This window comes from Triturus cristatus, chromosome 11 (genome assembly GCF_964204655.1).
Source record: "Triturus cristatus chromosome 11, aTriCri1.1, whole genome shotgun sequence".
NCBI lineage: Eukaryota > Metazoa > Chordata > Amphibia > Caudata > Salamandridae > Triturus > Triturus cristatus.
This window is the reverse complement of record NC_140594.1, coordinates 335,931,007-335,956,595: the sequence shown is the minus strand read 5'-3', so window position 1 is coordinate 335,956,595 and position 25,589 is coordinate 335,931,007.

The window sequence follows — 25,589 nt, the reverse complement described above, 5'->3', positions numbered from 1 at the left end:
TCAGATTATGCCCACTTCACACAGGAAGCGGTCATGTAGATGGTGTAGACACTCTAAAAGTAGGTAGCCCATTGGCTGCTACCTGTCACTCCCCTATATCAACCCTACATTGAGTATTTAGGTGGCACCTCTGAACCCAAGAAATCAGATCAAGAGAAAAGGGGCTGAAGAAGAGCCACTGCCTGGCAAAAACAGCAGAGGAGCTGAGAACATTTTGCGTGAAAGCCTGCCTGCTCACAACTCTCTCGACAAATTGTGATAGAGTGACCAGTCCTGCAAGCTGGAGAACTGCCAATGCATTGGCTAGCCTGCCAGCACTTTGAAAATCACCTACATTTTCCCTTGGGGTAGAGAAGCTACTCTCCTGCAGTCTGCAGGTACCAGCAAGCCTTGCAGATCCCTGGCCCGACTGATGTCCCAGATGACCAGAGGAAAGTACTCATGCTCTAGAAGGTCAGATCTGTCTTACCACCAAGTGTGAAGACACCAGGACCAAATGGAGCCGTGCAGCACCAAACCCCGGGGTACCGGATGCACTGCACCGAACACTAACAGTGAGAGTACAGTCTGTATTTCCACTGCACCACAACCGAGCAGCCATTAAGGGATGTCAACATCACTGAGACCCACTTTGTGAGTGGTCCAGTTGTCCTTGTTTTGCACCTCCCATCTGTTTGTCTCAAACCGCAAGGAGCATCTTTGCACACCAGCCCAACCTCCCTAACCACTTGCACCAAGCCACCCGGCCAGGATGCCTAGGAACGGCTGTGCCCCCTCGCGCCAAGATTGCTTGTAACATAAGTCCCCATTTGGGAGCAATGTGACTTGTCCCCAAGTCCCCCAGTGCAGCCCGTTTTCAGGTTGTCAGTAAATCAGCCATATCCTATATAGAGGAGCACTGTGTAATCACGCGATGGCCATCTCGAAAATGGCTGTAAAGAATCCTATCATGTTTGGTATTAAACATGTTGGAACCATACCCCCACCACACACAGTGTGGTAGCTATGATATCAAGCACCTGAAGAGCCCTCCGTTAGGCTCTCACTGTTCCCGGTTCCAGTCTTCTAGTCCTGGACAGCACAAAATTGTTGCTGCTGACCAGAGAAACATTTCTGCCCTCCTGCTGCTGAGCCAAGCTTGAGCAGGGGAAGGCAGAACAATAGGCATCCTGTCACAGGGAGGTGTGACCACCTCCCAGACAGGATTTAGTGTATTAGAGCTGGGTGGGTGCGCTTGCCAGTGCCTGAAAGTCTGCATGAGTGGTACATTTGGTGTCCCTGTGCATAGTCCAGTTCAAACGAGCCCTGGGTGCCATTGGCTCCTGCTCTGGGTGAAATTGGACAAAGGACATGGGAGTAACCTCCCCCTTGTCCGGACCCTCCCCTGGGAGTGTCCCCTGAATCTTCCCAACCCTTTCCTTAGGGTACTTAAGGGCTTACCTGGTTGTAGGTCCCTAGATTCATCGTGGGATAAGACTCAGAATTGAAACCACTGCACTTCTACCATCTGGGCACTCTGGACTTTGTTTGATCCTGACTTTGTTTCCCTTCCAGTCTGCTGCATTGTCCATGCCTGTGTATCATTCAGGAACCATCCAAGGCCTGTGAAGCATCAAGGATAACTGAAGTAATCTCCCTTGGGGAGAAGGAGTAACTCCCCTGCATTCTCAGGTACCGCAATGAAGACGACCGGTCTGCAGATCCCGAGCTCCTCCATACTCCGTGGGCTCTCTAATGCAGATGATGGTATTTCCTCAGCTCTCGAGCCCTGCTCTACCATCTTACCAAGTGTGAGACCAGTAGTCCTTGTGGGGGTTGCAATAACCAAACCCCTGGGTAGCACATCTCCTTTGCAGTTGCAAAGGCTTGTTGACATCTTTGCAAGAAGATCTTCAGGCACCAAGTAGCCCCAACCTCTAGCACCTCCAGTGACCAGAATCTTTAGCCACAATGCATCGTGGCCTGCATCTTTTGGTGAGCTGCTTGAGGTCCTCTTGTGACTCCTGTGCCTTTGGCCTGTGGGTCCATTTGAAGGTCACCTTTGTTTTCCTTAAGCTCCCCTGATTGCTCATCGCCTGCCCTGACTCCCCTGCTTGTGGTGAGTCTCCTGGACCTTGCTGGTCCCAACCGTGCACCTTCTTTACTTCCTGCGTGGGTTGCATTTGCCAAGGCTTGTTGTGCTACAGCTGGACACTGACCCCTCAGCACTCTACATGCTTCATGGGACAGCACGTATCAAGGTCCTGGTTGTCCTCAGCATCGCCTGGTCCTCGCAGCTGCAGAGTCAAGGTCACTGTCATCTTTCCTAAAGCACCCGGCATTGGAGGGCATTCGTCTTCCAGGGCTCCTGAGCACTCCTGAGTGACATAGACTCTGTCCCCAATGCTTTCAGGTACTCCTCTCGAAGAATCCAAGTTTGGATTCCTCTGGACACTCTCTGCTCTTCCAGCAGCGGCACTTTCCTGTAGTTCTCCATTGGGTTCGACCGCGGTTTCCAAAGCCACTTCACACCTATGCACCCAGCTATCCTGGGTTAGATAACTTGGGTGCCATGGTATCCACGGGTGGGGTGGCTCTCCAACCTTCTGTCTTCCACGACGTTTCTTCAGGGTCCCCAATCTTTAAAATTCCAACCGCGACTTGCACATAGACTTGTACGGAGCACGCGGTCATGTTCACACACCGCACACCGGGTCCCTATCTCCATACCATGGGTGGTTCTGTGGGTCCCTAGCAATTCTACATCCTTTCGACATTGTCCTGACTAGAGTCATGGTTCTTATACCACTTTCTTAGTATATGGGTTGGTCCCCCCCCCCCCCGGGGCCCACTGTGTATTAGTGCTATTTACTGTGATTTCTTTGCGAAAGTATTGTGTGCTTTGTGTGTATCGCCATGTAGGAGATACTGTAATGTACTAGATAGTGTTATATAATAAATACATATTTTTATCAATACTTTGTGGGGTCCTTTTTCACTCAATCTATACTATAAGATTGCATTCTGGAAAAACAAGCTGCTTTACACTCCTTCAAGACTATGCCTGAAGGCTGCTCTCCACAGCTACCACTTGGGTGGCTTTCTAAGGTTGTCTGAGACCTCCTAAATCCCCATAAGGGTTGTCTGGACTGGTGCAAAGTGCCCACTTACATTAGTGAACATCATATGCCAGGGCAGCTTCTCACACAAAGCAATTGAACCAGCATGACATCCAGGTCAACACATTGCTGACATGATAACTCAATTAAATTGTGAAAAGGTCTTCTCTAGCCTTGATTTAAATAAAGTTTACAACTTGAAGAAGATTGCAGATACATTACAACCTTTTATACACATGTTGGTCTGTTTTGATACAAAAGACTAAGTTTTGGTGTGTTATCCGCTGCTGAACTGTTTCAAGACATTGTTCGATCTATCATACAGCCTGTCATGAATGCGTTCAATTACAGCGATAACATACTGGTTTTCAAAGCTACACAAAAAGAACATGATAAAGCTATTATACAATTATGTTGTTTACTTGCTGAAGCAAGTTTTACTTTAAATGCAGACAAGTGTGAGCTCCACAAGACAAAGCTAAATTCATTGGCTTTTCTGCTGGGGTATGACAACTGATCATGCTATTAAATACTGATTCCCCACATGATGTTTCTATGGTGCATTCATTTGTTGGCATCATCAGTTACTGTTCCAGATACATACACAACTTTGCCACTGTGAGTGCTCCATTGAGAGAATTGACGAAAAAGAATGTTTAATTTCATTGGTCACATGAATGGGAGAAAAGCTTTAAAAGAATCAAACAAGCCATTGAGAGTGCTACTGAAAAGGCATACTTCAATCCGAAGCTTCATACAGAGGTTGTTGTTGACGATAGCCCAATCAGGTTAAGCACTATTCTTGCACTTCACAGTGGACACCCGAATGCTCTAAGGCATGTTGTGGCATATGCAAGTAAAGGTTTGTCCCAAACAGGACATATTTACTAACAATCTGAAAAATAAAACTTAGCTGTGGTATGGGCTTGTGAACGTTTTCGTGTATTCCTTTATGGAAAACCTTTATCGCTGAGAACTGATCATCAAGTTTTACGGACTGTGTTTGGCAACACAAAAGTCAAAATACCTCAATGCATTGAACGATAGGGACTATGGTTACAAGAGTACAATTATACCAATGTGCATCATACAGGCAAGGATCAGAACCCTGCTGACTACTTTTCCAGAGTGTTTATACAAGGTCATGGTACTCCATCCAAGACGACTGATGCCTATGTCAATTTCATTGAAAAATCAAACACACCAGCCACCATTTTGTTAGCCCAGATTAATACTGCCATGATCTTTGATAGTGACATGCTAAAGTTGTACGATATTATTGCACATCAGTCAGGGAACCAAAACACTTAACTACTCGCCCTTGATGGTGAAAATCAAAAATACAAAAATGTCAAAGTTGAACTATCCATAACTCACGAAAGAGTTATCCTTAGAATTTTGATTCTGGAGTTTCTGCAACAGAAAATAATTGAAGTGACCCATGAAAGACATTGTGGAATCGTTGCCACAAAATGAACTCTCCGAGACCGAGTTTGGTTTCCCTATCTTGATGAGGGTTGGAAAGGAAATAACGGCCTGTCATCTATGCAACTGTATTTTGACAAAAACTACTCACCACACCTTGAACATATCAGAACTCCAAAAGGATGCATGGGAGAGAGTAGCCATTTGCTTTTTTTCAGTCCACTTGACAATGGACATCACCTGCTGTTTATAATGGACGAATACTCACGATTTTAATTATCTTTCATATACTACTCAAGAATGAGTCATTGCAAAACTAAAAATTAACTTTGCAACTTTGGGTGTTCCAGCCATAGTAAAGTATGACAATGGCCCACCTTTCAACAATCAAAAGTTTAAAAATGTGTAAAGTATCAAAAGAGCACACCTGTGTAGCTGCATGCCAATGGACTTCTTGAACGTTTTATGAGTACGCTAAAGAAAGGAGTGCAGCATGCTACTCTTAAAAAGCTCAATTTGAAAACAATGTTGAGTTCTACCTTGAGAGCTTATCATTCAACACCCCACTCAACCTCGGGTGAAAGTCCTGTGACAGCAAGTTACCTCAATTGACTGTTAGAATGGGTGAATACTATGTCATTGAATACCATGATATGTACAGGCACGACAACAGCAATACTAATAAAGGCAAAATCAATGTATGCCATAAACTGTTCCCGACCATGCTCTGAGACCTACTCGCTCGCATTGCTCCGCCCTATTTCCCATCAAGCCATAGAAGCACTGTTTGTCAAAGTGAAATAAGAGGTCCCCAAATGACCCTATGAAACCAACGCCTTACGGAAATATCAACAATGTCTCTTGCCTGAATGCTTGGAGCTAATTAATCTGTCCCTATCCTCGGCGGTGGTCCCTACGCCTTGGAAGCACAGCAAGGTAGTTCCCCTATTGAAAAAACCAACACTAGATGTCTCCATGCCGGAAATCTTCCATCCTATCTCGCTGCTTCCATTCCTGTCCAAAATCACAGAATCATATGTCAATTCTATCTTAACTCACTACCTGGAATCAAACTCAATACTTATCTCAAAACAGGTTCCGGACTCTGCATAGCACCAAGTCCACTTTGCTAGCGGTCATAGAACAGCTACGGACCTCCTTGGATGCTGGCAGAACTACATCATTAACTCTGCTGCATTTGAGTGCAGCCTTTGACATGGTCTCCCATAAGATCCTGCTCCTACGTCTGGAGGAGATCGGTGTCAAGGGCAAAGCCCTCTCCTGGTTTTCATCCTTCCTAGATGGTTTGACCTTCCAAGTCAATGCCCTCCTTTGCACTCCTGCACTCACCCACTGCGCTGTGGGGTGCCCCAGGGGTCATCGTTAAGCCCTACCTTATTCAATGTCTGTGTGGGACCACCAGCTCTGTTGGTCAAAACCCAGGGCATCTCCTTGGTGTCGTACGTCGATGACACCCAGCTGGTGATTGCCTTCTCTACCAACCCTAGACAGGACATGGTAAAATGTAGACAGGATCTAACAGTCATCTCGGAGTGGATGGCCGCTAGATATTTGTAGCTAAATTTGGCCATCTGTGTTCTTATCTGGTGTCAGAGCTTGTCTGATTTCTGATATTTATCATCATGATCACCAGCAAGTGGATCTGTCTCCATAGGATGGGCTCTAAAATTCACACAACAGCTGAATGGCTGTCTGATGTGATTTACGAGTACAGTGCAACTACGCCTACTGTGAATTCTTGGAATCACAGTATATTCCTAGTGTTGTATGTCCTTATATCTATGTATATATGAATAGACGAGTAAGGTGACATTCCCACTGGTGAGTTTGTAGTTTGACCACCTAGAGCTGTTGCACTTTGGCTAATTTTTGGTGGGCCTGCTTGTATATGTTATATTTCATGCAGTACATTTGCCTGTATAATTACTATTTAATTGCTGTTGTCGGAAAAGGTAATGTGGTATGTTAACACTGTAATGCAATACTGTTCATTGTTGGCCAATTCTTTTCTGGTCTGCCTAATCTTTATCCAAACAGCCAAACTACAATTTGGGCTTGTCATAAAGGCCAGATTTACTGATTCGGGAAAATATTTCCTTCCTTGCACTGTCTGATTTTCTACCTGAAGTGTAGAAAACCTTGTGAACCCAGTTTTAATTGGCAAAAATGAAGATGTGGATCCCCATAATGCATGTTATCACCGGCCATATTTGCACCTAATATTTTGAGAACCTGGTTCCTGAGAAGTGGGGCATTAGTGTTGATCAAAGGCATTCGGCAGGGGTTGGAGAAGTTGTCCAGACAAAGAATGCCAGCACCAGGAAGGGAGAGCCTTCCAAGCTCCCTTATTTTGGAGGGGATTGGCTAGGGCCTGCATGGTGTGGTGCCTGTAGCCCCAGCTTATTCTGAACTTGATTTTACTGCCCATGTTTTCTAGGCAGTAAAACCAGGTTACACCTGCACCTAGTAAATCAACGTCTCAGAACACAAAACCTCTATTGACAGGGTAGAATGGTACCCAAACTGTGGGATGTGGCTGCACCCTATCCATAATTGGGCCAAAAGAGTGCAGATAAAACTGGCATAATATCTCGAGGAGTTGAAAACTTACTGCAAAAACAAAGTGTTATGTGCAGATAAACATTTTGGGCAGATTTACAAGAAAACTGACTCATCTGTAGAGATGCGTCAATTTTCCTGCACGAACCTGTGAAACCCTTACACCACCATGGATGCACCGTATTTACAATACAAAAAGAACTATTGATGGACAGAATGCAGAACAATGTCATACATTCACCCCAGTACAGAGATCTTGGCCGAAATCCATTGTTTTTTACTCACTATGCCATTCCAGTTTGAACCCAGCCATATGCAAATCAGTCTTGACCCTGTGCCCAATGGGAACAGTCCAGTCCAAACTGCTAAGCCAGGTCCTCCCTGGACTGAAAACAAGCATCCTAGGACCGGTTTCGGGGTTTCACCCCTCTTCAGCCAGGATAGCTTGATTCCAGTGGCATGGAGAGCATGGGACTAACGTCTGAGCATACCCGTCCCACTCGGGGTGACAAATGCAGAAAGAACTATTGATGGACAGAATGCAGAACAATGTCATACATTCACCCCATTACAGAGATCTGGGCCTAAATTCATCGTTTTTTTTGCTCACCATGCCATTCCATTCTCTTGACTGGAGGTGAATGTTTTGGTTTGTTCTGCATTTCGTCCATCAATTGTGTGTATTTACAATACGGTGCACCATGGCGCAAGGATATTCTGACGCATCTGTTGCCGCAAAAGTCATGCATCGCTGGAGTCGTGTCGCAAGCAAGACGCAACTCCAGCAATTCATGAGGGAGGCCTATTGCTATTGCACTTTGTCACTCCTTACGCGTGCTTCCAGCAGGAGTGGGGTTTTGACGAGGTGGCGTCCTAGGAGTGGCGCTGTGAAATCTAGTAGATTTCACTGCGTCACTTCTATGAGGCATTCCTGCGTGGGAATGCCCACCCTGCATACATTATAACTGACATTATACCTGATGCTGGAGTCTTGAAAAGCGAATTGCTTGAAGTTTAGCAGCACTAGTTGCTAACTTCTTCCCCATCCCAAGCTCATCCGCGAGGATGTTAGCCTGTAGAATTTACCGAAGGCCTTGACTCGTACACTACTGACTTCAATCAGGAGAACCTCTACCAAACCCTGATTAGTGAGCACCATGCCAACCTTCGTAGAAGGACTGGGACAGGAACATTAATGAGGTTAATACAAAATATCATTCTTGCTCTTGGTTTGTACTAAATGTTAGACTATTGAATTTCTCTTGAAATGGTTTTTCACATTTTAAATGTTCAGCACTGTGTTGGTAATATGACAACAATGCATGCATTTCTATTAGTGTTTGGTTATATTTACTTTTCCAAATTAAATTAACTCTGCTTTTGGTTATGGATGTCTTTTAGAATGTTTAGTATATTACACATACTTTTGTAAGGTTAAGCATAAATCACCTTGAACATTTTGCATTATATGCTTCCTATGTGGATGTTCACATTTGGCTTGGCTTTGGTTTGTAGAGAGATTGAGACTTTTTTTTCCATATATTGAATTTTCAGTTCTGTAATAGGGGTATATAAAAAGAAAAAACTAATTATTTTTAGTTTATAATTTGATATTAGAGATACATCTAATGACTTTTTAGTTAATAATCAGTAAACTTATTTTTAGAAAGGATGCAATTGGTTTTCTCGTACAGAATAATGATATAGGGATTAGACGTGGAAAAGAAATAGTCTTCTTTGAAGTGGGGTAGCTGTACAGTATTTTGGGTGATTTACGTGTTCCGTTTTTATTTATTTTTCTATTGGTTCTGTTTTTCTATTTCTTATCCATTTTGAGTATGGATAAATTAAGTTCTGAGTTGATGTTACATCCTAAGGAATGATATTCAATGCATTTACAGTTTATTTTGTGATTTAGTAGTTATGTTTAAAAATGTATTATTAAATATTTTTACTATAGTATGGTAGTTAACATATTTGTTACAGTTGTTTAGTTTCATTGCATTTATTTAATTGTATTATCAATATTTTAATTTTCTAGATTTTTGTAGTTTGAAATTGTTAGTTTTACAAAACTGTATTGACAATATTTTTGTAGTCAATATTTTGCTATTTTACACAGGGGCCACGGGAGGTTAATATTATAGATATTGCTTTTTGTCACAATATATTTGCACCACAAAAAAAAATTCTAGTTGCTTTTTCATTACAAAACCTTCAAAAATGTCCATGTACATGTCCAAATCCTAGCATCACAAAAAGTTACAAAAAACTTGTAGATACCATGAAATAGGGTATTTCCCCATGTTGTGCACTAATGCAAAGTATCATTGATAAGGCTAAAGGTATACAGGAGTGCCTGCAAATGAGGGATCATTGCTCTGTCCCATGTTGCTCAATGCATCTATGTTTTGATTTTTGGGCCACCCATTAGGGGCTTTTGTATGCTGCGGCATGTATTATCCAGGGCCTGAAGAAATAGTAGCACATCACCCTATCCTGATGAAACTCCACTGATTACACTTGTGAGCCTGCACCATCTTTAAAACCAGCTGCATCATTTACAAAGCCATCACGACCAACATCTCCTCAGACAAGCTCGCCATCTCTAATGGTTCTCTGCACATCTAAAGCCAGGACACCATCAGACTGCAGACTAGGAAATGTAAAAAAGAAAAAACAAGACAATAGGCCTCTAACAAATGTGCATGTCGGATCTGGAACAACGTCCCTGAATCCATCAAGACACCACCCCAAATTTGCTCCAATTTAGGAAAGAGTTGAAGACTCGTCTCTCTAAACAATACTGCATCACAATGCATTACCATCCATAATTCAGCTTCCTTTCCTATATGCAGTGGTCCACTGACGTTTGGCTAGGCTTTCGCTATAGAAATACCATATTCATACACATACATTATTACACTTACACCATATGCTATATATCACCTGGAACAATAGAACTTCTCAAAGTGCAGATGCATTGTACCTCTTTTGTATTCAGTGGGTCACAGGAGAGAATGGGGGGGTGATTTATTAAGGGTTTGTGCTGTTACTAAGTAACACATGCAGGCACCAACCCCTGCTGGAGCATTTACTTTACAGAGCATTACTTACACCATTGTGCAAAGGTTGTACTTGGCGCTAGGCGCTAGACAGCCTGTCGGTGCGAGCAGAAGCTGGACATTTCTTCAATAAATATGGCTCTACGCTGCTTTCTTTCTCTTGTGCAATGCAGCACAGCAAATAAATCTGCCCTGTGGTGCCACGCACAGCTGAGCTACAGCGCCAAATGCTCCTCTGGGATAAGGAACCCCACTGCCAGGGAGCACTTGACTTCCCTATTCAATCAAAACTCACAAAGTGAAAAGTACAACAAAGGAAATAGCTACCAAGCACTTTCTGTGTGGAACGCATGCTATTTTCACATTTCTAACATTTGTACATAAGGGGTTGGAGCTTTAGAAAATACTGTTATTGGAATTTTATCACTTCCTATGTTGCCAAGGAAACCCCTTCTCTTGCCCATACACATGTTTAAAAAGGACGCTTTATTAGAGCATATGGTATTGTAGCATATCAAACATGTAATAAACCTAAAAAAAACACATTAAGAAAATATTATGAAATAAGTCAGGTAGCTGAGAGTATGCCTCATGTTGGGCAAAGGATTTGGAATGGACACATATCCCGCATCACAGGCACATACAGTTTGAAATTTCTTGGACTACTGATTGCCATAGAGAATTTATAGTTTTTATCACGTTTGGCTAAATTACCTACATAATTGAATCTCGTTAAATTACCGTTAAAATGTTTTACGACTGTCAATAGGGATTATTTGCTATTGTGCGCAACAGTTCTATGAGCGTTGTCCGCCAAAGTGCATTATATATTTTAGCCCACTTCTTTTATTGCACCAGGGGCCGTAGTACGTATTGGCATTGTTTGCATCCGGCGCACCTTTGAAATGGTGTGCTGTACGCAAACAATGCCAATGCGCCCCATTATGGTGAATGTGCTGCCCTAGGGGCAGCCATGAGCTTGCGCTACCCTGGGAGCAGCGCATTCATGTGAAAACATGGAAGCAGCTGCTCCGTGTTTTTACAATGCAGGCGGCACCCGCCTGCACTTTCAAAGCAGACTAGAGACCCCCTTGCAGGAGGGTGCAGTCAGTGACCACCAGAGCATGCACCGCTTCTTTCTGGGACTTGGATGACCTGCATACCTTGGCAGAGCATCACTTTCCTTTGGCTGGGCATTCGCTCATACGGTGTAGGGGCCCTCCACAATTCCCTTCTTTCCTGGTGGGCGTGTCAATGGAGCGGGTGGTCGTTGTGTCTTCATTACATTGACTTGCTCCAATGTGATAGGTCGGTGAAGTGCAGCCTCCATATGCAAGGTCCTTGACTTTGCCAACTATTTGGACCGTCCTAGCGAGGAGATGCCTTGCAATGGTTTCCCTGATTCTTGGAGTATTGTTTCTCAAAGTGTTGCGGAGTAGCACCCTTGGATTATTTGAGCCTGGATTGCTTCTTGTTCGTCCTGGAACACGCATGTGCTTGTGAGTTCTTTCAGCCTACCATGGAATGATTCTAGCGATTCATCCGACTCCTGGCGACCCTGCCAGAACACAAAGCATTCGTAGTTCCTTTTGGCCATGAGTTTGAAGTTAGCATTTAAGGTGTTTAGGAGGGTGATGTATCTCTTCGGAGTGGCTTCCACCAGCGCTTTGTATGGTCTATGGATCTCCTTCCTTCCGAGGTGGAGCACTCGGGCTCTCCTCCTCTCATGAGCTCTACCAGCTTCTACGAAGTAGAATAGAGCACTACAGTCGACTACAAAAGGCTCAATGGCCAGTATGGCTGACATGGTCACAGGGGAACGATGCGTAGCCTCATTGGGGGAACGAGCACTGTCCCCTTGCATGGGCGAAAAGACAGCTGCCGACAGAGCGTAGCAGTCTAGAGGCACTCCTTGACCCAGTCCTCTCGTGGGATAGAGCAGCGGAGCACTCAGTAGGCAGATTAAGGGTAGTGACTGAGGCAGAATACTTTGACCAGCAGATTCCCCTGCATCCAACTCGTAGCAGTATTGGTGAGGCAGGCGCTCCAACCCTTCATGCAGCTTTATACAATGAAGAAGTCATGCTAGGAACATGCCTCCTCCAGCACTTACTGGTAGTGATTGTTTTTTCTTTAAGCCCAGTTGAGCCAGCATTTGACGATCCTCCTGAGTGTTGTCTCCACCTAGGAAACGGCAGACTCAAGACACTTCCTGCAGTTCCCCGTGGCGTCAGCACTGCAGTATAGGGTGCCACACTAAGCCTGGCCTCCGCGCAGTAAGAAGTGCTCTTCTTCTGAATGTCAGCCTGATTGGGGTTGGGCCAGAAGCCTTCCCGTGTTGATGGCCACAATGATGAGGAGAGGGGCAAGCGACTGGGCCACGATGGTGTCAGGCGCCACTTATCCAGCGACCCACAGATTGTGGATGCTGAGCATCGGCAGGGGCACTCGGGCGAGCATCACACCATGTTTAAGTGATGGAAAGGCAGCAGCGCTCCTCCACAGCTGAAAAGTGCTGTCTGCCCTCAGGTACTGGGCAAAGCACTTGAGACTCCACACCGGGGCCGAGCTTGGCAATCCATGGTTTATGTTCGCTCAGTGGCAGCGGGGTCCATAACCCGCCTTGTCACCAGAGTAGAGGCCACCCTTAGAGTGGTGAATAGGCCCTATGGCATATAAGGCCTTGAAATGGGTGACACTCATGCAGGTCATATAGTAATAGGGGCTGCTACGTGACTAGTGGATGTCACACCCCTCCTTTATTTTATAACTTCAGTTACTGCCTCACACCGGGCGCAGTCACTTACAATGGACCACTGGTGTGTATCTCGCCACACCCCCACATAAAGGAGGTTAGTGGTACACTACAGAGGCAAGTCAGTTTTTGACAATAGCACCTATTTTGTACATGATTTTTTTCACTTCACTTACATGGGGATAGTGAAAAATAGTGCTTGCTTTTTACTGCTCCAATGTCAGACCAATTACATACAACGTTTTGAATTTAATATGTATATTAATATCTCTGAACGAAAGCCAACAAAAAGATACACATTTGTTCTCTACAGTATAGCACCTTTTGTGACGTGATTGTAACATGAACTAAATAAACCACACAGCCCCTCGGTATGAGTTGCCTGGTAAATAGTGTGATATTCATAGCCCCTGATAAAGTCTGTCTCCGACGAGTTTCATTTTATCGGGTGCAATACATAACATCCAATTACATGTTTTGGGGGAATAACAAGCAGATTTAGGCGCTTAGAGCACCAAAAAATTGTTTATGTTCCAAATAACACTGGAAATCTTTCAGGTTTGATGTACCGATATTTATTACAAAACTCGGAATTGCGAAATGTGTGGTCAGCGCAGTTAACACACATATCACAATAGAGCTGGCTGCTCATAATGAGGGCAAGTGGTTGCCTGTCACACCTATTGACCAAACTTCTTCCAGAAGTGGACTCAATTATTGAATTATTGTCTGCAGAAGGCAGACATTAATTGAACTTCTCACAACAGAAAATGCCTACTGCAGCATTAAAATGCAAAGGTATTTGAAAAATCCATGTGTATTTTAGACACACAGTGGGTGTGCATATTACAGTTTCTCATTGGGTGTGTTAGAGAATTGGAGGCTATCCCTGAGGGTTCTTGAGCGCGCCATCTTAATTGACTGCAGCTGGCTTCTGACCAGTAGGGAAGCTGGTGATTGGGTTTCTGGAGCACAGATTTAGGACAGTAGAACTGCGCCGACACAAATCGGGCAATAATACTGAAGCAAGATGCGCCCCTCATTCCCAAAAATACTTGCCCTTCTGAAGAAAGCTGTTAGCATGAACCACTTGTGAATGGTTACCATGCACACGCCGGTAATTGAACATGCACTTTCTACAATAAGTAAAGGACTGTTTTACTAGACGTATCAGCATGCATTGTGGAGGTACCGTCTTACCTGAACCAGTGTGCAACCTCACCCTTTGATAATGGATTGCAGGAAGCTCCTGCACATTATGAGATCTGTTGATTTGTTTTTCCGCAGCCCTAGACACCTGGGGGAAGATTTAAAAGCCCCTTGCGCCACTTTTGCGTCACTTTTCCCATGTTAAAAGAGACGCAAAAGTGGCGCAAGGGGCTTGTAAATCTGCCCCCCTAGTGCCTGGTAGCTGTACTGGAACTAATCCAAGAAAAATGCAACAGAAAGACATGTCTGCCCTCAAGATGTACATTTCTGATGAATACAGAAAGTATGAAACATGCGTTAAAGGTACATGCACGCAGGTACTTTCTACATTGAGTAAACAAATGTTTGACTCATGTACAAGGATGCTTTGGGCAGGAGTGGGTCAGTCTTGTCAAACCAGTGTTCAAACACACCCGTTGATATTGTTTTCACTAGTATATATTGTTTTGATAGATATATTCCATAAAAAGCCTTATTATGCCTTATCTTGGGCTTCAGTTGCTTGTCAAAGGCAAATGACAACTTGAGGACGCAGTCAATTGACATTCTCAAGGCAGCCGATACCATGATGAGGCGAGATAAGCCTTAATGTGAGGACCACAGCACAAAACAATATAACCCTACTGCTATCAAGGTTTATGATGAAGGTCCTTTAAAAAATATTGGCAAAATAGTGGCCTCGGTTTTTCTTCTGCTCATTGAACTATAAGTTAAGTTAGTCTTCAAATCTTACTTAAATGGAATCGTGCTTATAATCTAATGTACTTTTGAGTCCGGTCATCCATGAAATTAAGAATGCAGGGTTTTCCAACAAAAGACCTGTGGGCTGTTTCTTATGAACTAAAAAAACAATTAATTTGAAATAGCTACCTCATTTGATTTGGGAATTCAACTGTACAAGCAAGGAAATAAACAACTTGTGCAGATTGAAATGAATAGACTCCCAACAGCCTATTGTATATAATAAGATTGTTTTGGTAAATGGCATAAACTGTGTAAACATACCGAGACCGGATGCTCCTGGGAAATATTTGTTTCATGTTATACTTAAGGCTTTGCTGTCCCTAGGTCAAAAATGTAGACTGGTCTTGCTACAAAAGCTGCACACCATAGATAAATAGCATCTGTGTGCCCAAATAGGTCAGTCATTGAATCAGTAGAAAAAGGTGGAGTGGCAAGGTCATTAGTATGAACAGTAGCTGGGACCATAGGTGATGCAGAGAAGTAGACAACACAATAAGCTGGTGCTGGTGGTAATGGAGGCAGAAACCAGTATGGCTCTCTCTCTGTCTGCGTTAGGTGAGATGGTATGAATGTGTGCCAGACAGTGAGGTGGCAAGCAGTGAACGTACATGGTTCAGTAAGGTCAAATCTCCTCAAGGCTGTGGGAATGCTTTAAAGCCAGTGACAAAGATGCCAGCTGAATGAGAGGAATTTACAAAACAATATAATCTGTTCCAGTGGTGACTAAAGTTCCAAAAAACTGCTGCCATTACTTTGCCTAAAGAAGTAAAGATGTGATGCAGTCCAGTAGTGACTTACAAGAAGGGGAAAGGCTGGAAAGAATCATTTAAGCCAGCGGTGCCCCCCCCATAAGTCCTGTAATCAGCGTGATGCTGTGAGGAGCAATGACAAGACTGCAGCTTCACGGCTGGGAGTGCTGAGAAGAGCAAGAGGCTCAGCGAAAAATCATGGAGAATCGGTGAGGCAGAACAAGGTGATCGCTATGCACTGCACTGTTGGGTGCATGAAGCAGGAGTGTAGCCCTAGGGGTGAAGCACAGTGCTCCCCAAATGCCTCCTGCCCTAGTGACATTTTGGTAAAAGGACATGGCAGGGATATGCTGCAGTCTGCCCATGAGAGATGGAGGAATTGGGTCAATCTTTTGGCACTGATGGCTGGAGATATGTTGGGCCTAGAAGGTATCTGGAATGAAGGAGAGCTGCACTGTAGTATTCGCAATAGGGGGAGTGGCTTAGTGATGCCAGCGTGACAGATGGATCATTGAACCTGTTTTGCATTCAATGCATCTTGGATTACCTACTGCTTGAGACACTGGGGGGCTTATTTATGGGCCCTTGCGTCACTTTTGCACTGCTGGTGCGTCACTTTTATGACGCACTAGCCATGTAAAAAATACGCCATGTTGCCCATATTTTCAAAGTGACGCATCTAAGTAGATGTGTCACTTTGTAAACCCCTGCGCCACATTATGCCTGTGCCAGGTATAATGTATGCAGGGGGGCGTTCCGGCGCAAGAAAGGGTTGTAGAAGTGACGCAGTGAAATCTATGAGATTTCACTGCGCCACTTCTAGGACGTAAATGCGTCAATATCTTACGCCTGCATGACAGGAGTAAAACTGACGCAAGCATACTTAACATGGGACTTGCCCATGTGTAAAGGACCCATTGCTGGAGTTGCGTCACTTTTGTGACACACTCCAGCAATGCGTCATTTTTGCACCAATAGATATATCAGAAATACTGACGTATCTGTAACTCCTTGCGACATGATGCGTCATACTGTAAATATGAGGCATCATTGCTATCGCAAGCAGGGCGCAATGAAAAGTGACGCATTGCTGTTTTCACGCAGCGATGCGCCACTTTTCATAAATGAGGCCCTGGATGTCTGCATCTGGGTGCATAATAAAAAAATATTGTATGATACTGTGTGGGTAGTAGGTAATGGTGATTTCAATAAAAAAACTCATTGTATAGGTTATTTTGAGGTGAAGTGCTTAACGCTATCGAAGAATACTTTCCATTTCAAGTCAGATCTGTCCCTCAATTTCGTACACTCTGGCTTATGTTAGAGGCCTATATATTCCCAAACATGCTGTGTCCTCAGGTCAATACTAATAAAGTCAAAGGGGCTTATTCAGATATAAATCAACTTTCCCTTGTCTGTGGCTGGTAGGATAACCCTTTTCAATATGGGTGTCTTACCTAGATCTTTTTTACCTGTTTGTAAATATTCCAGTTCTACTGAGTAATATTTCTTGAGACTGTCTGCACGCTATTTATTTAAACTTATCTGGAGGGGGAAGCATCTCATGTTGAGCTGGAAGGCATGATCCATACCCCCTTCCACCACGGAGGATTTCCAACCTTAGAAATATACACATGCACACCTTGAGTAATATTGATACCATGCCACTCTATCGGTGCTGCACACTGAAGTAGACTGCAAAGTGGATTTACCCATCCTGCTGGGGATGGACTTAGACAATCCATCTACATTACGAGCAGCGGCAATTTTGCTAAAGGCAAAAAAAAAGGTACCATACAAAAACAATCCCCACTATTGCACTCTTAATTTCTCCACAGGTTATATTATATCCCTGTTAAATTAAAATCCCTCTATTATTATTTAGATGTCAGCTGTGGTAGATCTAAGCATCAGATAGCCGATTTCATGCATCTAGCATGTACTTAACAGGCTGGTGACAATGTGAAGGAATGTAGCGTTGTCACTGCTGCTAGCCTAAATAGGAGTGAATATTGGATATACTATTCCCACTCCAGTTCATGCACAGTAGTTAAAGTGTAGGACTTTGAAGGGGTGAAATGTATTATTCCCTCTCCAAATTTCATAACAGTAGGAAACATTTTGAACTTCAGAGGGGTTAGATTTAGTATTACCACTCCAGTCTGTACAACAGCAGGGATAGTTTTGGACTTCGGAGTGCTAAAATTTCTATTTCCTTTCCAGTCTGTGCAACAGTAGAGAAAGTGTTGGACTTCAGAGGGGTAAGATTTGCTATTCCCACTCCAGTCTATGCAACAGTAGGTAAAGTGTTGAAGTTTAGAGGGGTTACATTTACTATTCACACTTCAAACAGCACAACAGTAGTGAAAGTGTTAGAAATTGGAGGCGTTATATGTACTATTCCCACTCTAAACAATGCAATAAGAGAGAAAATGTTGGATGTCAGAGGGGTATGATTTATTATTCCCACTCCAGTCTGTCCAGCAGTAGGACAGTAATGTCATGAGTGATGTCACTGACAATGTCATTAGTGATGAAATGTGTGACATCATCAGCAGTGCATTGCGGGGGTGCGAGTTATAGTTAGCTCAGCTAACTATAACGGGCCAACTAGCCTACCTGTTACCTTCAGTAGGCCCCACAAAGTGCAATTGCTGAGAGGTGGTCGCAGGCCACGGCCCCTTTCTCCACCACTCTGAAACACGCCTCCTGGTGTGCTCTTGGTTGGGGGATGAAGTCCCCTTGCTTCTTGTGGGTTCCTAAGGGTAACTAAACCACCTGTTACCTCCAGTAAGCACCACAAAGCTGGATTGATGAGAGCTGGTCAAAGGCCATGCCCCCTTCCACCACCACTCTGAAAATGAGCCTTAAGGCACACTGCTGCTTAGGGGATGAAGTCCAGTTTAGTCCTGAGGTCCTAAGGATAAAAGGGGACCTCATCGCCCCACCATCAGTGTGCCAAAAGTTGTGTTTGCTGAGTGGTGTAAAAAGGGGCATGGCCTCTGACCACCTCTCAGCAATCCCTCTGTTTGAGGATTACTTTGGGTAACAGGTGGGCTAGTTGGCCCCTAAGGGCCATCAGCATCGAAGGGGATTTCATACCCGTCGATTGGACTATGTTATACAAGGTATTGCTGACTGTCTCTTACTATGATGCATTTACAGAGATATATTCCTATCCAGACTTATTGCTTCTTATGTCTGTCTGGTTGGTTCTACTGTAATTCATTCACACTTGGCAACATGATAACTGTATTCATCCTTGTGGTCAGATGTGGGAGTCCTTGGTTGTTTCCCTTTATTGTATGCCTTAACGCATGCGTGGTGGTGTGTTAAACGCTTTATAAACTGCCAAAAATGTGTCCTTATACCTTTCTCCACATTGTTTTGGGTGTGGTTTTGCTCTTGGTGTATACGGGGGACGCGGTTCGAATTATACTTGCCTGCACGGCTCGCGTCCCCGTTTTCCATTGTTCATGCCGATTGTTACATTATCGGCAACTTAAACGACTCCACGCATGCGTGCAGGTTCAGTTCATCACACTGGACCTGCGTAGTTTGATTGTCCATAACTGAGGCTTTACTACAGAGTAGACGCATGCGCGCATAGTAAGTGTCCGATTACGGACATGCGCAGTCTGCTTTTCAAGTATTCTCGGTTGGGAGCATGTGCGCCTCTTCCACAAAGGCTCCGTCTGTGACCGCAAAATCAGGTGCAATGCATCAACGGTATGGCATGGTACACTGGGTATTTAAAGGCGGGGTTTCACACCGTCTGGTTACCTCCGGCAGCAGGCTCATTCTGCCAAGAAGTACCGACGGACAGGTAAGACCGCCATGATGGTCTCTTGTGTATCTCCAGCCTCGTTTCTCACTTACTTGCTTGGGCCATACGGATGATCATTACACGTCTTTTTTATTATATTTCTGGGCTCTAAGACTATAGCGTATGAATATAAAGACAGAGCTGTTACTCTGAAGCACTCTTCAGAACACTTTTCTTGGTCTAGCTACGCTTCCACGTCACACTCCAGTGTTGATGTTACATTGTGTGTTTTCTGTAACTGTCCTTTTAGTCATCTCTCCTTGAATTTATACAGGTTGCTTGGTCTCTTGCATGCAATATAGAGATGGTACATAACTATGCATGCCAATAGTTGGTACATTTAGGGACATTCAACCTAGTCTGCTTTCCTTTCTCGTTCATTTCTAGAGCGGTGCTCCCTTCCTGAGCGGTTGCCAGGTGTAGGTGAGGTCTCATACCCAGCAATAGCGGGTAAGAGTTTCTATACTGTGTGGGCTTACTTCTGTCAGGTCCCTTGGCCTTTCAAGTGCTTCATAACATATACTGTGTTGGAATTCATTGTGTATGTTTTTTCACCCCTATAGGTATGGAGAAATCTATTCACTGAGAGACCAGAGATTGGTTTCAAATATCCTTTGAAGTTATAATTATTTATTTACTTTTTCAATTTTTTGAGAGCAGCAGCATTATTTGCGTAGGTCCTGATGAAAGCCTGATACGGCTGAAACATGTCGACCATTTGTCATCACACCCTAGCGGTTTAAATTTATGCCGTTGGTGTACTGCTATTTTAATCCTGACACTAGGCAGATATTGATTAAAATTGTTGTTTTTTGCTTAGTAGTCAGTTTTAACATTCACTTACACTAGCTTATTATTTGCGCTGCGTCCTCACTCCCACGTCAGACTCGTCATAGGTGGGTTTAGGATACCCAATATACTCCATTAAAACATCCCTGAGCTCCTCCCTCACAGTGAGGGGGTTGTAGCCCTCAAAGGAACTAGGTGTTTCCTTTGGGAGGAGAGTCCCTATGATGAAGCATGTCACCTATGGTGAGTGAGGGATTACGTCCTTAAAGGGATCTGCCCTTAGATAACCCCATGAGCATACCTCCATTGTTGTTTATAAATACATTCTTAATTTAGAAGCATTTTCGTTCACATTTACTATTGATTTGTGATTAGACCCTAGGATTTCTTGGTTTATAACATGTTTGATAGGGGATATAATTCGTAGTGGTCTCTAAATCTGTCCCTTGAACCCTCCCCCTTTGAACTGCTTTGTTGTTTGACTTCATACCCCCACCAAGAGAGAGCCAGGAGGCACATTTGCAGAGTAGGTGAGAAAGAGGGCTGGTTGTCGGCTTACTTTCTTTTTATTTTAGGAAGGGGGGCTGTGTGGCCCCCCTTTCTTTGACCATTTTGGGCCACCAGGAACCTCATCTCCTGGGACCTGACCCAGTTTTCTTTTTTTTAATGAAATACAAAGGGAGGGGCACGTGACCCCCCTCCCGAGGCTGATTTCGGCCCTTGGGACCCCATCCCTTGGGGCTAGGCTGTTTTTTATATTTTTTTTAAGGGAAGTTGGGCAGTGCGCCCCCCCTCCAGGCCAATTTAGTCCCAGTGGACCCCACCCCCAGGGCCCGGCCACTTTCTTTCTTTCTTTTTTTAAGGATAGGGGATGGCATGGCCCCCCCTCCATGGGATAGTTTTGCCTGGGGGACCCCATCCTTCCTGAGGCCAATTTCGGCTCCTAGGGACCCCAACCGCCGTGGCCAGGCCTTATGTTTAAAAATAATGGGTAGAAGTCCCTGGGGATAGGCCACAACATTGGGGACCACAGGGGGAGCCCCAAGGCCCCGGTGGTCCCTGCAGGCTTCCCGCCTCCTGCAGGAGCAGGCATTGCTTTTGGGCAGAGGGAGCTGCAGGCATGCAGCTCCCTCTGCCCAAAAACAATTCTTCTTCGCTTCATGGAAGCAAGAGCATTTTCCCTGGTCTTCCTTCCATGAAGCGAAGCAGTGTTTGCTATTGCATGGTGGGAGCTGTGCTCCTGGAAGCCATAGGAAACTGCAATGTCCCGGGGTGGGCACCCACATTTCTGGAGCCAGCAATGGGGGGGTTGGCAGTTTCCAGGGCCATTTTCAGCTCCAGGAGAGGGGCCGTGCACCTCCCTCCAATTTGCAACATAGCCTTGGGGAGGTGGTGGTCCCCGGGGCTGTGTGGGGGGACTTGAGCCCTCCACACATTATTTTAAGCATAGCCTGGGGCAGGTGACAGTCCCCAGGGCTGTGAGGGGGGCAGCAGCCCCCATGCCAAATTAGTAAATAGCAGTGTACTAGGGCTGTGTGTGGGGTAGGAGCACCCCACGCATTAAATTAAAAAAAGCCTCGGCAGGCAGCCGTCCCTCGGGCTGCTGGGGGTCCACTTGGCCCCTGCAGTCAACAAACATAGCCCTGGGAAGGTGGCAGTCCCTGGGGCTGCACCCCCACCACTCACTGTACAAGCCCCAGGAAGTTGGTGGTCCCCAGCGTGCCCCTGCATATCAATGTATAATTTCCCTCAGGACCTGACCCACCCGGAGACTTAAAGGAAAGGAAGCACTTCATTTTTAAAAAATGTTTTGGCTGGATTCACGGACCCTAAAGGACTCCTGGCAAAAATGTTTTTAAAAAAAGTTTTGGGGGGCCCTGGGGGTCCCTGTGGGAACCCCCTCAGCAGGCCTAGGGGGTCAGAGTGTCTCTACCCTGCTCCCTTTTCTTAATTTTTATTGTTTTTTCATCTCTTTCCTTCTGAATCTGTTTAACTGAGTCACAAGATGACTGCCAGCATCGAGACCAAGGGATCTCCCTTCGTCCTCTAGGCTACTTCTATAGGCACTTAAATAACCACTCTAATGTTGTTGATACCAGGGATGGGGACAGTGGTCCGTTTTTGCATACTGGATTCAAAATTGCCACTTTTAATAGATTTAAACCCTTGAGTGGTCTTGATTCAAATGACTGACTGGAGTCCGCCCAGATGAAATCATCCCTGGGGAATGGGGGTACAACATTAGGGGATGGGGGTACAACATTAGGGCCCCTAGATATCTTGGGCATTAGCGATAAACACTGCCCCAAAATTAATCCTAACATCGATTTTAGAGGTTGCATTAGTGTGAGATCAGTCTCAGATGATCAATATGTGGTTCCCTCCCCTAGGAATGTTTCTCATGATGACAGGAGACTTATTCCCTTGACCGATATGCCAATTGAAAGTTTTAACTTTCGGACCTGTTCAATTGTTAGTTGGAATGTTGCAGGATTATCGTCCAAGGATGCCTGCTTGGGCTGGTCCGAGTTTATTAATGCTTTTAACATAATCTGCTTCCAAGAAATTTGGTGTAAGGACCCAATCAACTATAACGGTTTTGTTTCATTTCATTTACCAGCTGTGGCCTCCCCTTCGGGTAGGGCAAAGGGAGGGCTCCTGGTTCTGATTTCCGTGGAACTACCTATAATAGTTAAAAAACATGTTTTGGTTGGGGCCCACTCACAGATTTTGTGGCTTTATCAGGAGCGAGGTAGAAATATCCTTTTAATCAATTTTTATAATAACATCTTTGATTGTACTAGGCATCAGGTAGTGTTTGCACTTGAGACTGCCTTGGCAGATATTATCACGGGGTATGATGATGTTGTTTTTGACCTTATTTGGATGGGGGATTTTAATATTGCTGCGTGTTCCCTTTCTGGCCAAAGGGTCTGTGGAGTAACTAATTGTTTTGGGCACACTGATCTTCACTTCCCTCATAATCTTTATGGGGATTCGTTGAACAAGATTCGGACCACCTATGATCTGAAAATTATGGTAAACTCTCAAAATGCTTCTGGAGAAATTGTTCCCACGTTCACGGGCAGGAATGCAAATACCGTGATTAATTTCATTTGCATGTCCTCTTGTCTTAGCCCGTGGTGTAAGGCCCCTGTAGTGGTGGATTATTTACTTAGTGATCATAATTGCATTACCATTGAGGTCTTATTTTGGTCGGAGAAACAGGTACCCCCTATTTGCTCGATTGTTAATATAGAGCCACACAGACCCAACGGCACTAGAATTAGATGGAAAGGGGATAAGGCGGAAGTGATGTCTAACTCCATTGTTAAAAGCTGCTTAATAGAAATTACAACCATCCTAGAGAGCGAGGAGGTTTCTGAGGATACTGTCTGTAATTTTATCAACATCAACCTTGTTATAGATAGTAAACTCACGAAATCCGGTAAGGGCAAGTCACATCAACAAAAGGGGTGGTTTGATCATGCTAGTACCACCGCGCTTAAGGGGCTTAAAGCGACATCGGCAGCCAAACCAAGAAACAATAGTGCGGTCAGGGAGTTTAGATCCATCTACCAGGATGAAGTTAAACGTAGAAAGTCCGAATTGAGGCAAGAGGCCTGGGATAAACTAGACCAGGCAGCTGCAACTTCGGATTCCTCCTTATTCTGGGCTACTGTTAACTGCCCGTTTTTAAAGGATGACAAGATGCCGGTATTGACGGCCAACGTTAGTATGGAAAATTGGGTTACCCACTTCTCCCTGATTTTTGATTCGGATAGTCCGATGGGCGCTCAAGAGGACTGCTGGCCTATTGTCCTGTTGGATATTTCCATAGATGAAGTGCAGGGAAGTATCAGCTCCAGCAATGGCGGGAAGGCTCAGGGGCCCGATGGGGTGCCCATCAACGTATATAAATTAGTACCGGAGTTGTGGGGACCGCTGTTAACTAACGTTTTTAATGCAGCTGTATGTAAGGGTATTCCCCCTACTTGGGAGGAATCCATCATCATTCCTATTTATAAGAAGGGAGACAGGGGGGACGCAAAGAACTATCGCCCAATTTCTTTGCTCGACTCCTCAGTGAAAATCATGAGCAGGGTGCTCCTGGTCAGGTTGGAAGAATGGGCCGAATCTAGAAGTATCCTGGCCAATTGTCAATATGGCTTTAGAAAGGGACGTGGGACCATCGAACAATGTCTTAATCTCGAACTTTTAATAGGGAAATATACGCAGGCAAAGAAAGGCTCTCTCCACCTCTGCTTTGCGGATCTGAGCAGCGCTTTCGACTTGGTAGATCATAATATCCTGTGGGCTAAATTGCTAGAAGTGGGGGCACCTGAGGGCATTGTTTATTTTTTAGCCCGACTTCATGCCAAACTAAGCTCAAGTGTCCGTTATGGACTGGGGGGGGAATGTTCCCCAAAATGTGAGATCAGGTGTGGCATAAGACAAGGGTGTGTCCTTGCCCCCCTACTTTTCACCCTTTTCATTAATGAAGTTGATACTGTCTTAAAGTCGATTATGGCTGATGCTCCAAAAATTTATGATCTTACTGTCCCCGTTCTGCTCTATGCGGATAATGCCGTGATCTTGTCCAGGACCCCCATTGGCTTACAACGCCTGATGGACAGGTTTTCACTTTTTATAAAGGATAGAAAGTTATTGATCAACAATTCCAAAACCTACATCATGGAATGTGGTAAGGGGCGAGGGCATAAGGTGCAAACGGTGGATACCTTTAGCTACCTTGGCATCACATTTTCAAAGAACAGTAGCTGGACTAGCGAGCTTACTAACGTCTGGGCCAAGATGGCGAAATCTGCTTACGGGGTTTTCAAGTTTGCTACCAAATTAGGGGATAAACGGATCAAAGATATGTTAAATATCTACCAACTGAGATGCCTTTCAATTGCCCTTTATGGTGCCGGGGTTTGGGGACATGTCACGACGGGGAGCCTACAAGTGGAGGAAAATCTCTTTTTAAAGAGACTCCTGTGCTTGCCAAAATCTGCTTCTAATGATCTGGTACATAGAGAGCTTGGAATCAATCACCTCTCAGATTTGATTTCCCTAAGACCATTGTTGTTGTGGCGTGCTATCTGGTTAAAGGGGGAGACTTCCCTAAATAGAGCCATCATAAGAGATTGTCTCTCTACTGATAATTTTTCAAAGATTCCCGGGTTCAAATTTGTCATCTATAATTTCTCAGAGATTTATGGCATTGATATGAGAGGGGATAGCTATGCCGCCTCTAGTCTATCTAAAACCGAGATGAAATCTATCTTTATGAGTCATAAGTCAGAGAGGCGGAGGAGGGACTGTGGCAACCTCTCCATGTGTGTG